A 12,782-nucleotide genomic window follows, 5' to 3' on the forward strand; every position below is an offset into this window, starting at 1 on the left:
AGTTAGATATGAAAATAAAAAATAAGGACTTGTAGACACTAATGAGCACTGAGGACATGATGTTGAAAATAGCAACAAGAAATGTTAAAAATAACACCAAGAAACAAAATCTTATTTTAATTTGTCCTTGAATTAAATTGTAATTTCACATCTCATTACAAATTATAATAGTTAACTAAGTTACTTAGACTTATTTAGCATAGTTAACTCAAGTTGAGGGTCTAACTAGAGTCATGTAGAGTGTATCCTACAATTAGGAGCACTAGTTCAGTTTATTTTGAGTTGTAATTATTTAATTTAGTCTAACTGAGTTAAATTTAGTTAAAATAGTTCCAACTAATGGAAGAATTAGTGGGAGGTCCAGTAGTGGGATGTAACCTATTGTAGTGGGTTGTAATCTATGGTAGTGGAGTGTGCTCTGCTATAGTGGGGTGTGACTTGCAGGAGTGGGGTGTAACCTACAATGATCAACCAGTAAAGTGAAGATTCACTCATAATTAACTCATGCATGTTAGATCAGAGAAAGGCCCAATTGAGATCGGAGTTCAAGGACAATGTACTATCAATTATAAAATCATCTAAATTAAATAGATGGTGCATCTAGTCAGAAGAAGGCCTATAGTAAATCATTCCTTAATTAGAAAACTCACTAATTTTAACCATTAAAATTTCCTTTAAAAGGAGGAATGAAGGCACAAGTTTATTCATTGTTTTCGTGAGCACAAGTTGGTGAGACCAAACAGTAGGAAGCACAAGTTTGTGTGTGGAGCTTTGAAGGCTAGGGATTTGGCTATGTATTGGCCAAAGGTTCCCAGTTAGGAAGAGGATAGAAAATAATTGTGCAGGTTGAGCTCAAGGTTGACTAGAGCATATTGTATTCATCCTAGGCTTATCTACGAAGAAGTGAGACAAATATAGATAGTTCAGAGGTTGCTCAGGCTTGAGTAAAGCATTGTAACCTTCTAATATTTTCTAACTAATGCAATATATAGATGACAGGGGATTTCAGTTGTGCCTTTCCCTAGGAAATCATTGTGTAATGTGTTTAATGAACTATTTCTCTTGTACGCTTCATGATTTTGCGATCTTTTAATTATTTATGTTCATGGGTAGAGTATATTCAAGTCTATTATTTTAGCATATTACAATTAGCAATTTGAATCTATAAGGAATTTCTACATCATATCAGAGTTAGATTTGTCGAAATCTCTACATGGTGTCAGAGCTAGATTTGTAAAAATATCTACATGGTATCAGAGCTAGATTTGTAAAAAATTCTACGTGGTATCAGAGCTGAAATCGCGCTAGAGGAGAAGAATTTGAATTTGTCCTTGAAGATTGATGGAGATCTAGTTCAAGGCAGATCCAAAAGACCATATGTGCAAACTTCTTAATGGAGCAAGAAGGCTATTAATGGGTAGATCCATAAGCCAGTGTTTAGTGACACAAAAAGGAGTTGTGATCATTGATATTGATAGATTGAGGAGTAGAGAGATTTCCCACTGGGATATCGAGAATAAAAGGGAGTCAAGTTTCAGAGCGAGAAACCCTATGGGAGCTAGTACTTTAGGATCTGAGGAGATCATACTCATTATTGCAGTAGTTGCAACAGTAGTGCGGAAGTAGCTCCAGAGAAGTAGAAACAGTAGAATGAGTAGATTAGATTTCTCTCATGCATGAAAAGCCTTGAGAAGAAAGAAAAAATCTAGAGACTTTGGATTTGAGAGGGAGCATGAATTACCTCTTAGCATGAAACTTTGGATGTAACCTAATAACCAACCTCATCAAGTTGTGTAGCAGCCACAATTGGAGAAGCAAAGAGGAGACCGAGTGGAGACATCCACTCAAGGAGAGACATCCATTAGGGGGGAATTTCAAGCCAAGTGGGCAGAAGGAGCACATGTAGCCATACCTTTAGGTGTGAGGTGGGGTGATATGAAACCTTAGTCCAAGAGTTTTAGAAATTGGGTAGGATCCATTGAGGTGTTTTTGTCTCATGGATCATTACCTTGCTATGGGAGCACACAATATTCAGTAGCAGGAGGATCAATATCAGTCAAATACTAAAGAGTGAAGAGAAAGAGCAGAAGGCTTAGTAGTAGAGTCAACAAGAACAGAGTTTTTCCAGTAGATAGTTACAAACACATTTGATTTAGTTTATTTTGTTTGGATGCTTTTTTGTTGCAGATGTTGCAGTAGCAACAACAGTGACAATAGTTTCATGAAAAACATTCCAAAGGTACTAGATTGGGATAGATGTAAATCCATTTCTTATTGAGAGAGAGTGTCGAAAATAGCAATACAAAATGTTAAAAATAGCATCAAGAAAGAAAATCTTAATTTAATTTGTCCTTGAATTAAATTGGGAATTAAACTATAATTTCACATCTCATGACAAATTGTAATAGTTAACTAAGCTAATTAGACTTAGTTATCTTAGTTTATTTGAGTTGGGGGTCTAACTAGAAGCATGTAGAGTGTCTCCTACAATTAGGAGCACTAGTTGAGTTTATTTTTTAGTTGTAATTATTTAATTCAATCTAACTGAGTTAAAGTCAGTTAAACTAGTTCCAACTAATGGAGGAATTAGTGGGAGGTCCAATAGTGGGATGTAACATGCAGTAGTGGGGTGTAATCTGTAGTGATCAACCAGTTCAATGAAGATTCACTCATAACTAACTCATGCATCTCAGATTAGAGAAAGACCCAGTTGAGATTGGAGTTCAGGGACAATGTATTATCATTTGTAAAATCATCTAATTTAAATAGATGGTGCATGCAGTCAGAAGAAGGCCTACAATAAATCATTCCTTAATTAGAAAACTAACTAATTTTAACTATCCAAATTTCCTTTAAAAGGAGGAATGAAGGCACAAGTTTATTCATTGTTTTGGCGAGCACGAGTTGGTGAGACAAAACGATAGGTAGCACAAGTTTGTGCATAGAGCTTGTGAGGGCAAGGAAGTCAGAGCATCAAATGCTATGAATTTGTCTAAGTATTGGCCAAAGTCACTCAATTAAGCAGAGGATAGAAAATACTTGTGCAGGTTGAGCTCAATGTTGAGCATAGAATATTGTATTCATCATAGGTTTCTCTAGGAGGCAGTGAGACAGGTAGAGATAGTGTAGAGATTGCTCAGGCTTGAGTAAAGCATTATAATCTTCTCATATTTTCTGACCAATGAAATATACAGATAGCAGGGGTTTTTAGCTGTGGATTTCCCCAGGAAATCATTGTGTAATGTGTTGATTGAATTAATTATCTTGTATGCTTCATGATTTTGTGATCATTTAATTGTTTCCGCTAATGAGTTGAGTAGATTCAAGTCTATTGTTTTAGCATATTACAATTAGCAGTTTGAATCTATAAGGAATTTCTACACATGATCCACCACACTTTGTTCCTCCATGTCATAGTGAATCAAAATAATCAACCCCGAAGTTAAGGGTAAATCCAAACTTAATTGTACACCATGACCAAGAAAATGCCAATAAAATGGGCACCGCAACATGACTGAGAATATAGATCATTATTATTTCTCTATGAAAGCATCCATAGTAATAAAATGAATATAGTATTTAAGACAAATGAATGCACTAGTAATATTTCAACTTTTATTCAATAAATCATTTGCGAACTTTCTTCGAAGGTTTAAAAATAGGTGTTAAAATGTCAAGTACATCAAAATGCTTTTTTGGCCCTGAATTCTTTGTTATCCAAAATTTTCTTTATGGACATCTCTTAGATTTTTCTCAGTTTTTCATTAAATAAGTTCCTTCAGAGAAACCTATATTTGGAAATAGGGATTGCATTAATTTTTCCTCTAATTCTAGGGCTATAGCCATAATCTACCTTTGAATTTTGAAGTAATAGCCTTAATGGTAGAAGCAAAGGATGACTATAGACCCATGCAACAATCTCAAGTGAAAATGTCTGTAATTATGACCATATAGTGAGAATTTATCTTGCAAATTATTTAAAAAAAACAAGAAGACTTGTGTCATAAGTTCCTATGTTGATCAATATACTCCCTCATTTGTAGGATAGGGCAAGCGAAATTTCCTTTATTGAGATTGATCCAAATGAAAATCAAAGCTTATGTTTTGTAGACACGAAACCTATAGCCTCTTTCCTATTAAAGTAAGGCAACTAGATGCTTATTTCAAAATAGGTGACATGGTTGAAAGAGGAGGAGGGAAGAGTAGGGCTACTAGAGGGTGCAACATGGTGCCATCCAAGCATCCAACTCTTGTCACCCCACCCAATGACAGGGGACAAATCAAAACACATAATCAAATTCTTGTCGAAGAAGTATTGAGGTTAATGAGGTCATTCTAGGATATGTCGAAGGCATTGATAAATCATTTAGAAGAGGAGCATTGAGGACCTATCATGCACATTGAAACACCCCAAAACACAACCAAAATTGATGTGCATCTAGATTTGGAAAAGGTGAAATTTCCAAAATTTTGGGGGTCCTCAAATGGTCAAATTGCAGAGGCATGGTTAGAAAACATGGTTATGTGCTTCACATTAAGAGACTATACTTAAAACTTGAAGGCCAAGATGGGTATATTTTATTTAAAGGGAAACACACTATTTTGGTGGAAAACGTTATAACACCAGTTGGGTATGGATATCTCAAAAGTAACTTGGGAATTATTTGAGGAAAATCTTAAAGAACACTACCTTTCAGAGGAGTTTCTTGAGAGACAATTGAATGTATTCAATGCACTAAGATAGGGTATTCGCTCAATACCAAATTATGAGATTTTTTTAATGGAACTACTCTATTATTCCCCTCACGTAAACACAGAAAAGCTCAAAATGAGCAAATTTGTGTTTGGATTAAATTTTAACATCTGGTACGAGGTTAGGATCTTAATGCCTTGCACCTTGCACAAGGTTCTTCAGTGGAAAATCAATGCAAAGGAGGAGATCATGAACAAAAAACCTAGTAGGTTAACTAAGCCTGCAAGATCAAGAGTGTCCAATGAAAACACTATGCAATGAAGAAATTTCAAAGGGGTCCATTGCGAAATCATCAAATGTGGTCATCGGGGAATCAAGGAACACCATATAGGCATCCAACTCAATAGCCTCATAAGGTACCTCAATAGACTTGTTAACCACAACAATATTGTTCTATCGACAACACGAAGACACACCACCTCAACATCGATCCCAAAAGTTTGGCTCTTTCTAGTAGAGTTTGAGGCCAACTTCCGATTCAATTGGTAGTAGGATCCAAGCTCCTAAGAGGTGATATTGGACTTTTGGAGGTCATCCTAGAGGGAGGGATTTCCATCAAAATAATTTTAATACCAACTTAACTTAGAAATAAGATATGGTGGGGGGGTTCTGGAGAAATCTCATCACATCCATGCAGTAGTGAACAATCACTAGATCGAACACCAATCTACTATTTTGGAAACATCAGGTAATATTGATGGTATGTGTTTTGTCATTTTAATAGTGCCAGGAGCTACTTATTCTTTTATTTCTCTAAATTCATTATTAAATCTTAAACATGAATTGATTGCGCAACACAATTTTAAGCATGTAGAAATGGCATGTGGTGTGAAAAGAAATGTAGGAAGGGTGGTAAGGGATTGTGAGGTAGATTTGGGAGTATATAAGACCAATGTATCCCCCTACTCTATGGTCTTAGGGTTCTATGATGTAGTCTTAGGAACGTATTGTTTGGAGAAACATGAGGCAGTTCTAGACTGCAAAGACAAGATACTGCATTTTAGAAACGATAACAACCAAAGAAAATCAATGAGGGGAAAGAACCGAAGGGTGTCCCTAAGGTTCATTACATCAATGCAACTAATGAAATGTATATGAAAGGGATGTCAAATGTTCAGGGTGGTATCTATAAATGATAAGTGTGATTGTGAAAACATCAATAAAAACCCAATTGTTATTGAATTTAAGGATGTATGTTTGGAATAACTACCTAGGATACCCCCCAAAAGGAAAATTTATTACACCATCGACTATAGACCAGACACTAAGGCTATTGGAAAGGCACCCTATCGTATTTCATGTCTAGAGTTAAAGGAATGACAAATATAATTAAAGTAATTATTGGACGTTGGGTTCATATGACCCAACATATCTCCATGGGGAGCCCCTATAATTTTTGTTAAGAATAAGGATAGGCCATGGTGATCGTGCATTGACTACTGTCAGTTGAACAAGGTAACAATAAAAAATCAGTATGCTCTACCAAGGATTGATGAATTTCTCGATTAAATGAGTGAAGCATCGATGCTTTCAAAGATCGATCTGAGGTCAAGATATCATCAGTTGAGAATCAAGGAAGAATATATCTCAAAGACAACATTTAAGACAAGATTTGGGCATTATGAATTTGTAGTCTTACCCTTTGGACCAACAAATGCCCCAGGTGTTTTCATGAGTTTGATGAATGGAATATTTTGAGATTACTTATACAAGTTTGTACAAGTCTTTATCAATAACATTTTGATCTACTCAAAGATCCCAGAAGAGCATGATGACCACTTAAGGTTAGTTCTATAATGTCTTTGAGAGAACCAATTATATGGGAAGTTATCAAAATTTTCCTTTTACGAAACCAAGATTCGTTATCTTAGGCACATTATCTCTAGGGATGGTATCATGGTAGATCGGATGAAGATTGAGGCCATCATGGAAGGGTCAAAACCAACAAATGTTTATGAAATACGAAGTCTCATGGGCATGACGGGATATTATCGTAGATTTATGGAGGGGTTTTCGAATATTTCAAGCCCTATTACCGAGCTTCAAATAAATAACAAGAATTTTGTTTGGACTAAAAAATGTGAAGAGGCATTCCAAAGGTTAAAGGTATTATTAACAACAACACCAATTTTGAAGGTACTAGATATGGGGCAAGAATTCTTGGTTTGCACCGATGCCTCCAAGAGAGGGTTGGGTTGCGTAATGATGCAAGAAGGAATAGTAATAAATTATGCATCAAGAAACTTAGGACCCATAAAGAGAAATATGCGGCCCATGATCTAGAAATGGCAATAATTTTTTACTCCCTAAATATTTGGGGGCACTACCTTCTAGGAAGGAAGTTTGAACTTAGGACTAATCATTATGGCCTACTACAAATATTCATTCAATACCACTTAAATGAAAGACAGAGGTAGTGGTCCAAGCTAATCATTGAATATGATTTTGATATTACCTACGTAAAAAGGAACAATAAATAAGCTAGTTGATGCTATAAGTAGTAGGCCTTGATTTTTGATGATTCCCTTAAAGACAAATTTGAGGGAGAAGTTTCTTGAATTACAAAGTAAGAAAACTTGGTACTGAAAGGTTAGCAAGAGTTTCAGGGAAGATGAAATGATGATCCCAAAGTATGAAGGATAATTCCTTGATAGTGATGGACTCCTACAATTTCAGTGGAGGATATATGTGCCACCAAACGATGATATACACCAATTAATCTTGAGAGAGGCACATTGAACAGTATGCATGGCACACCCAAATGTTAAGAAGATGAGTACAAACCTAAAATCACTCTTCTTTTGGAAAGGGATGAAGAAGGAGATTGTAAGCTTTGTAGCGAGATGCTTAGAGTGTTAGCAAGTAAAATTTGAACAAATACATCTAGCAGGGTTATTGCGACCCCATGAGATACCAGAATTTAAATAGGAAGTTGTATCAATGGACTTCATTGTGGGACTACCAATGACCTCAAGAAGACATGATGCCATATTTGTCGTGGTGGACACGTTGACCAAGAGTGTCGATTTTATACCAGATAAGGCTATATATAAGGAACCTGAGATAGAAAGAGTTTTATTGATGAGATTGTGAGATTACATGGAGTGCCAAGGAATATCATATCATATAGTGGAGTAGAGTTTATAGGAAGATTTTGGACCAATTTCCAAGCATCCTTGGGAACCTAGTTGAACTTCAACATTTCTTATCATTTCAAGACACATGGGAAGACAGAGAGGACTAATCAAATTCTTGAGTCCATGTTATGGATGTATGTGATGGACTAACAAATATATGGAAAGAGTTTTTACCACTGGTGGAATTTTCTTATAAAAACAGGTATTGGAGTTCCATCAAGATGACACCATTTGAGTTAGTGTATGGGAGACCTTGCTAAACACCTCTTAATTGGGACCTCTTAGAGGATCGAGTGTTAATAGGAGCAGAATCAATGTAAGAGATGGAGGAATAAATGACCATGAGTAAGGGGAGGCTTAAAGAAGAACAAGATCAATATAGCTATGTTGATGCACCAAGTGGATCGAAGTTATGAAGTAGGAGATAGAGTGTTTGTGAAAGTAAGGCCCCAAAAGAGCTCCATAAAGTTTGGAAAGGGAGCAAAATTTTCCCCAAGGTTTGTGGGACCTTTTGAAATCTTAGAAAGAAAAGGGTTCATGGCATATAGGCTTTCCTTACCTCCATCTCTAGCACCAGGGAAAATTTTAAGAAGCCCCCCTAAATTTACATGTATAATAAATGGGCGAATCTCCATGGTATATAGGAAAAAAGGAAGGTGATTTTATCAATAATATGATATGTATATATAATTTTTTGGCGAATCTCTCACTAGGCATGGCGTATATTTTACTCAATTATAAAATCTTGTGTTTATTGAATACACAAATGAAATCATTGCATTTCTTTAAAATATCTTTTGAAATCAAAATTACTGAAATTACATATTGATAACCTAGTGGGTGTAGGATAAAATTCACCCATGCCATTCACAGAAAGCATGAGAAAAAACCTAATACTATATATAAAACCAAGAAAATTTCAAATTCATCACTTCTAGGGACCTCGTAACCACCGTGCCAATAGACAAGTATGTTCCTGTTTGCAATTAGAAAATTACCCAAATTACAATCTGTTTGCTCTAGCATATGTTGGAAAGTTATAAAAGGATGACTAGTGCAATCAATCCATTCCTTTTAGCCCTAGATTCGTTTTAGTTTAAAACAGAAGTATACAAATATACTTGTCCAATGTCTATGCTTTAATCATTCACCTTAAGATGTTTTTACAATATAATTTCCTAAGTCTATTTAATATCTTCATTATCATAAAAACGAACCTATATCCATCTTAACTCCACATCTGCCACTCTTAGGGGGATGAAATCTATTTACCCCTCTGAGCACTTGGTAGACCCAGAATTAATATGGATCTAAGATGATAGAATTTCCCCTTTAAATAGTCTATGCTCACATGAATACCATGGTATTACCATGGGTCAATACCATGGGTTATCATAAACCTGGAGCTTAAAAATTACTATTAGTAATTTATAAAAATTAATAGTTTATTTTTATTTTATTTTTTATTTTAACCAAGCTAAAATGTTTAACATACATTAAATTACAACATCCATTTTCACTCTTGATCGAATCAAATATTTTTTCACTCTATGCTAGTTTTCATATCACGATATTTGATACCTCTCAGGGGTTAGTAGATCCAGAGTAAAGATGGATCTATGCTAGTTTAATTCCCCCCTCTCAGGGGTTAGTAGATCCAGAGTAAAGATGGATCTATGCTGGTTTAATTCCCCCATTTAAATAGGCTACATTCCAGGTGAATACCATGGGTCAATACAATGTGCCATTTTGGTGAATACCATGTGCCATTTTTATTTTTATTAATACTAATATTAGGGTTAATAATGTTTTTTTGCATGGTATTAATAACAATCTAGTCCATGGTATTTGTCCCATAGTATTTTGCCCATATGTTTCACCTAAATATAACACATTTTTTGAGTGTTCGTAAATATAAGGTGACTCATGTAGTAAATATAAAAAAATGTTTTATTTTTTTACCATACCTCTCATTTATTTATATTTTATTAATTTACCATACCTCTTTTACAAATATGGTATTTGGCCCATAGGATTCACTTAAATAAAACCTTTTTCTTGAGCCTTCATAAATAGAACGAGAGTTATGGACTAACTATAAAAGGAGGTTTTATTTATTTACCATGCGTCCAGTTTATTTATATTTTTATTTATTTACCATACCTTTTGAGTAAGTATAAAAAGACGTTTTATTTATTTACCATACCTCCACTTTACTTATATTTTTATTTGTTTACACCCTTGCATGTATATAAGGTGACTTATGGATTAAATATAAAAAATGTTTTATTTATTTACCATACCTCTCATTTATTTATATTTTTATTAATTTACCATACCTCTTTTATAAATATGGTATTTGGGCATTTGGTCCATATGATTAACTTAAATAAAACCTATTCTTGAAAAGGGCGAATGGAAGTTTCTAACTCCTAATTTCAAGGGCTAAAGTTACCTTTTTTAACCTCTCCCTTAAAATAAGGTGGGCTATTTGAGGTGATTTGTAAAAATTTACTATGATACAAAATATTCGCCCACTAAAAATTTAAAACCCCTTAATTTCGCCAAAGGGCGAACATTCACCCCTAAAATTTTCTATGTCTAGCACATATGCATGATTTGTTTCATGTTTCTGTTTTGCATCATTATATTTAAGATCCTTTGCATATTATTCACTTGGGTCATTTGTAGGTTTCAAATGAGGGAACAGAGACAACTGAACCAAATCACATAATAGACCAACAACCTTTGTAACTTAGACAATGATTAGTAGATTAGGTTAAGGTCTAGTGAGACAATTATAGTCCTAGTTTAGCTAATTGGGAGGATGTCAAGGAGATGCGTCACCATTTCCTTTATATGTTCCTAGGACTTCGAGTCAAAGTATATTATTAAGAGGGGATTTATATAATTCCCAGCTCTAGTTTAATGACCTTTATATGAAATTAACATTGATTTAGCCTTAATTCTCACAGATTAATCTTTGAGGACCTCAGGTTTGGGACCTAGACACTTGACCCTACTATTAGTGGATGTCATGATTATGATTTTTTCCTAGTGATATTATGATGATGATAATATTGATAGATATGTATGTTATCTATTGATATTATGATGATGATAACATTGATGGATATGTATGTGCTCTATTAATGTTATGATGATGATAGCTTTGATTATATGTGTGTTTTCTATTGATGTTACGCTCATGACAACCTTGATGGATATGTATGTTTCCTACTGATGTTATGATGATCATAGTTGTGATGGATGTGCCTTATGTTGGCTACTTACATGAGTTTTGGTTCACAATGAGAAGCAATGAGAATGGCTAGGTCATGTTGAGGATGTTATTATGACAATGACTAACAATGAGAAACTTTGTTACTGATGATTATCAAGTATGATGGGAACCACCAAATGCACTCGTAGGTGATGAGTCTACCACATATGGTTTGATGGAAATGAATATTTTGTCTTTAAAATTTTAAAGTTAAGTTTGAAAGTTGTTATAAATTCTAATGACATGTTTATGGCTGCAGGTACATGTTAGTTTCTTCATTGAATGACTCCCACATGGGTGATGGGGTTGTACAAGTAGATGAAACTGTATAAGAGGGGTGGGACAATATCTCTAATTTCACCTGCTAGAATTCCCACTATGACTTGGGCTGGAAGAGATGAAACAACTTCCCCTTGAATATCACAATGTCATGGGGGAAGGAGCCAAATTGGATGGCTCAAGAGGATTTTACTGGGCCACAGACATCAAGACAGATTCATTGATCTGCGACTCCACTAGTCTCACCATAGTAGACAACATGAGAGATGATAGTGGTCTTTGTTGTTTCACCTAGACTTACCCTCATAGCCATTGAATGCTTGAAGGGAAAGTAATTTAGTACCATTGGAACTTCGAAAGGAACATCTTGAAGGGAAAAACTGACTTGGAACCCTTGGCATCATAAATAAATTGTTAGGTGTGGAACCATTGGAACTTTGAAGGTAAGTTATTAAACGGAACAACTAACATGGAACCTTTTGCATTGGAAAGAAACTAAACAATATAATCAAGACATGAGATCCTAAAAATTCAACCAAAGTGGTAAATGAGGTTAGAACCAAGGCAATTAAAACAAGAATAAAACTTGGGGTAAAAGGAGAGTAGGAAGAAATACAAATATTGTACCCTAAGAACTATAGCCTACCCATGTTGAAAAATATTAGTTATATAATGTACATAAGTAATTTAATTATAAATTGTTATGAAACGAGATCTCAAAATAGAAGAAAATATAGAACAACGACTTGAAAATCAACCTCTTCGATGGGGAAACCTCTTTTACATCACATAAATGAACAATTTTTGGATGATACAAATGAAAATACCTCCTTTATATATATAGGATTCTAAGGGGTCACAATATAATCAGAGCTTACATAATAATAATAATGTAAATGCACAACAATAACAATAGTCGGCTTCTATGGGGAACAGTAATAACAATATGGGGGCTAGATTAAGAATAAAAATAGGGGGGCTATAGTGACAGTAACAATAAGGGAACTACACTAGTATTCTATGGACTTAACATGCCCTTGTCCTTCAAAAAAAGTGTTGTCCTCAATGCTTGAGTAGTTCTACATGCTTCTATATAAAATTCTCATTCTCCCACATGGAATCTTCAGTGCATAAGTTCTTCCAAATAACGAAATACTATGAAAATGATTGATTCTGGAGTTGTTGGGTTCTTGTTTATATGAATACTTCAGGCTCCAATATGCTTTTTCTTTCTTCATCAAGTTCTGGCAATATTGTTTGAACTAGGAGCTTGTCACTGATGACCTTCTTTATGCATGAAACATGGAAAACTTTGTGTACTCGAGAAGAT

Source organism: Pinus tabuliformis, chromosome 7 (assembly GCF_031772625.1).
Source record: "Pinus tabuliformis cultivar Carrire ecotype Pingquan chromosome 7, CPIR1, whole genome shotgun sequence".
Lineage (NCBI taxonomy): Eukaryota > Viridiplantae > Streptophyta > Pinopsida > Pinales > Pinaceae > Pinus > Pinus tabuliformis.